General features: G+C 41.0%; 1 protein-coding gene across 1 annotated transcript in view; it reads left to right on the top strand.

Annotated features, from left to right (window-relative positions):
• Positions 1–2389: 2389 nt before the first annotated feature.
• The window catches only part of nkx2.2a (NK2 homeobox 2a), a 15258-nt gene continuing 13147 nt past the window's right edge, over positions 2390–4500 (top strand). Inside the window, exon 1 of the mRNA XM_051950566.1 lies at positions 2390–2406. The gene's annotated coding sequence lies outside the window, so the exon portion shown is untranslated. The remainder of the gene's footprint in view (positions 2407–4500) is intronic.

Genomic DNA, 4500 nt, shown 5'->3' with positions numbered 1-4500 from the left:
ATCTCTCGAAGGGCTAAAAACTCTCATTCACTCGCCTTAACACTGAGGACTTGGTGATCTAATGCTAAACCTTTCTGAGTGCGTGTATTTGTGAAGAAAAAAATTGCTAAGCCTTTCAAATTGATAGGACTGGCTATCATCATGTATGAGTCTCAACAGTACAAGTGAGCCCTCAGGTTTAATTAAACTTTTTTCAAAGTGTATCTTCCATGAAAATCAACCCAGTCTCTCTGGCATTTGTGTGTCGAGAAGCTCTCCCTCTTTTAGTTCTCTTCGAGTGGTCGATACATTAAAACTTGAACTGATTGATTTCAGAATGCCTGTGCCATCAGTGTCCTTACGCAGCCATTAACTACCTCTGAAGTATCTTAGTCATCAAGCTTTAGGCCAGGGATTGATAATAGCTTGACCGCCAGGGCCTATCTTACCCATCCTTTTTCAGGAGGTCTTGTATTTAGCACCCAGAGCACTTGTGGCAAATCTCAAACAGCACAAGGGTATTCACAGAGCGGCTAAGTGGAAAGCTTTTTCTCATTCGTCTGAACCTCATGAATACATTCCAACTCTAACTAACTACTTTACCTTAATGTGGAATTTCAAACGAGGTATAAGGCCATTTTATTTATTTGTATTCTCAGCATCTTAGTGATACTCTTGAACACAGTGATGGTAGGCAGGATAATCTCTGTCTTTCATCAGCAAAGTGGCCCTGCACAAAACCCATCAGTAATGTATTCGCTATTGATTGATGGTCGCTCCTGCACTACTAGGCAACACCATTATTATCATGCATAGAGTCCAGACTGCCCACAATAAAATCATTGTCTTGATTTAAGTCATCCACCCCCAAGGTGTCATAATAGCACAACTGGTGTTTGCCTCGTATTGCTTTCTTCCTCAACAATTACTGCCGTTCCCTGTTATCATCTTTACACCAACGTGATACTCTTGCCACCTTTGATACCAGGCAGAATGTGTTTTTCCAGACACAAAAGTGTTGCCAGTGTGCGTGCAACAGGTGTAAAGATGAGCTGAAGAGAAGCAAGAGACTTTTGGTTAAAACATATAAAAATAAAATGTGTAATTTAGTTTGTTTTTCTCACCATCCAGTTATGTTCAAGGCAAGTGGTTGAGATGAATTGGACACAAGGATATTGTAATTTTGATACTTCCTTTGTACAAACACATGCACATCATGTTGGCTGCTTCTTATTTTGAGTTATGCTGTTACACAGTGGACACTGATTTGCTAATATATAATGCTATGCACCAATTTTATCTAATAAAAGTAGTCAATAAAGATGATCTGATTGTTAATGAGTGCAATTTAAATTTAAAATAATTTAGGTGTGCATTGGGGGTAAAGCTTTATTTCAAAATGTAACAGAAAAAAAGCCTTTTTATAAATAGATTTTATTATGGATGTGACACTAGATGTATAATGGTATTAAATAGAAGAAAAAGCATAATAAAGCAGAGAGGCAACATTTTTGGAGGGCTTTGAGGCATTAGTAGATGTGTGTATAGATGAAAATACTCAGAGATTATTATTATTATTATTATTATACAGAGCCAGGCTTTGTTGTTTGTTTGTTTTGTTTTTGTTTTTTGTTTTTGTTTTTTGCTGTTGTTGTCTGGCTCTGGCTGTGGATGTTTTCTCTGTGGCCTGTGCTCTCACGGTTGCGGCTGTTTTCAGTGTCGACACATGCGGATCTATGTCGCAAACATTATGTGTTAGTAGTCTGCCACCTGGGAGCTGCCCCGGTCCCGAATCATTGTGAATTACTGTGACCTCGGTTATCAATCATTGTATCAGGGTATCTAATGTAAACGCAACTGTGGCGTGGATAACATGCCACATCTGCTCTTTGGACAGTGCTGCTTCTTGGTTACCAAGCGATTTATTAGAGAGCCCCGTGTGAGGAATAATAGGTCACAGTATAAAAGATCAACCAGCGGCGCTTCCACACGCGGACTATTATCTCTTAAACAGGTTGTTGTAACATTATCGTGTACCTACATGAGACAGCAGATAGTTTGGTGTCCCTAAAACATCTCGCAGGGAGAAAACCAGCAGTGTGGGTTAAAAGCACCGTCCTCAGGGAGCTGTGTTTGCGCTCAAGAACAATTTATTGCCGATGAACATATGGCCAATATTTTGTCTCACGTCATAGCAAGGGGGAAAACAAACACAATGCAATGTTAGCGAGTCAGCAAGAGCAGAGCCACTTGGCCAGCTATGCAAACGCTCTTGGACAATATGAGAAGAGGAGCACTTGCTTTCTGGGTATATAAACCACATCAGGCTTATCTCTGCACGCACTCCTGACTCCCATTTGGAGATATTTCATTAACTCTGCGCGCTGTCTTAACGCTGGCAACACATTCAGCCCCCCTCCAGTCTAGGTAAGCGCACTGGATGCTCCAGGCAGTTTTGCATACAGTATTTATTTAATTGTTTGTTTCTACGGCTTAAACTGCGTCTTTTCTTCCTGCTTTATGCGCATGGACGCGCATCTAAGTCCTTCAATGTAGAATAACCCTGTTCTGACTGCTTTTCAATTCTGTTTTCCATTGAAAGTATAGTTATTCAGACTGTAGGCCTGTGTGGTTTTCACCTAGTGATCATTCCACTCTCACGTGCCCACTCTGTGCTGGCTTGAACATTATTATGATGATAAGAGTGGCCTGCGCCCTCAGTCAGGGGAATTAATCCCTGTATTATTTGAAAATGTGCAAAATTCGAAATTACATTCAGTCCAATAAAATGCCTTGAGAAAATCTCTGCTCTTAAAGTTAACAAAAAGGCACACATTATAAATAATACACTACAACAGCTTCCATAAATGGTGCGCTCACAAGGTTACACCGGTGCCACAACTAAACGGCTGAAGAACATCTGTTATCTTCATATATAATAGACAAAGAGGAGGATTCGGCTGCAGCTGAAGCAGACTATAAAAAATACTCCATAGTTCTTATATCATAACGTGTGCATGATTCCGCTGAGTGTGTGTGTGTAGCATCACTGGCTGTTACAAGTTGTCTAATTGGGTGCACACAATGAGCACCCCCTGTTGTTTCTTAATTTTGCCGGTAGAGACCGCTAGAGCTCTACAGATGTCAACAGCTGTTAATGTTATTACTGCTCTCACGCACATGCTGCCTAACAAGGAGCACAAGTTGTCTGTACTTGTGCCATCCAGAGCGGGCCAGATCAGCTTCTCCTGGAGAGGATTTCTTTATTTATTTCTTCGGAATTAATATTGTTCACCGCGTTTAGAAGTAATAGTTGCCCCCTTTTTTTGTGTGAAGAAGCCTCAGTGCAGGTTCCCCCTCCTCCCTTCATGTTCGTGTCAGTGCGATACTGAAAATGGGAAGTGATTAAAAAATAATAAAGCCCCTTTTTAGCAATTCGTCCAACACAGGGAAAGATTAAGGCGAATGGCACAGCGTGGCATGAAATTCACCGTTACAAATAAACTGGTGGTTTAACAAATGAAGGCATCTCCTCCGGGCACGGGCGCGATGCTATAATCTCGCCGTGACATGTTTAATCATTAGAGGAAAGGAGACGAATAAAGACTTTTTGCCTCCGAGGGAAAGGTGGCTGGATTTCTAAAAAAAAAAAAAAAAAAAAAAAAAACGGGCTCCAAAATGATTTCTACCCCGAAGCCAAGTCTCCTCGGGCCATGGCTTAGCCCCCATAAATAAACCGGACCCGGCTTTACCTGCATATTATATATAGGCTTTTAATCATAGAGGGAGGAAATCGGTCTTGTCACTCTGTACATTTATCATGTGCACCCTGAGGCAGCAGGGGTTACCTTTATCAAAGACTAACTCCCTGCCTGAGGCATCCAAACACGCTGAAATTCAGCGATTAAAAGGGAGGCAATGATCAACATTATTATGGATTCTCCTGCGGCATTCTTATTTGTGCATTCAATCGAAAGATTTATTTAATCAAGAATATAAAAAGCTCTTTCTTTACTTATTTGGGAACAATCGTGGGCATGAATTTTTAGGAGGGAATTATAATTAATCAGACGGGGCCCGTTTTTTTGGGGTTCATCCGAAAAATTAATTGTTTTTGGATGAGTCCATTCTGCTGTACGTTTGATTGCAAAGCTGGGATCAGAAAGAAAAAAAATGTAACGAGCTTTAATAATGAGCCAGTCAGCTCTGTAGCTTATAATATTAAAATGGGAGAACTGGCAAAACTGGTGATAGCATAATTACAGCAGCAATGATCACATAAAAAGGTTAGTCTTGTGCGCGCACTGTGCGGTTTTACGCACACAAGTCAGATGAGCAGCCCAGTGAGAAATACTATTATAATGTGGCGTGCTGGTGTCACATCTGAAGATTTAATCTCAACTGGACTCAAATAAGCGGGTGATAGGAAGCACCAGCTCTGCGCGCCCCGTATTGTCCTTTAAATCCTGATGCATCTGCAGCTCAGAGGCCCTTCTTTACAGCATCCTCTGTGTGGTTTAA

The sequence above is a fragment of the Acanthochromis polyacanthus genome, chromosome 1, assembly GCF_021347895.1.
Source record: "Acanthochromis polyacanthus isolate Apoly-LR-REF ecotype Palm Island chromosome 1, KAUST_Apoly_ChrSc, whole genome shotgun sequence".
Classification (NCBI taxonomy): domain Eukaryota; kingdom Metazoa; phylum Chordata; class Actinopteri; family Pomacentridae; genus Acanthochromis; species Acanthochromis polyacanthus.
The sequence above is the reverse complement of the archived record's forward strand: the minus strand, read 5'-3'. Positions and strand labels throughout refer to the sequence as shown.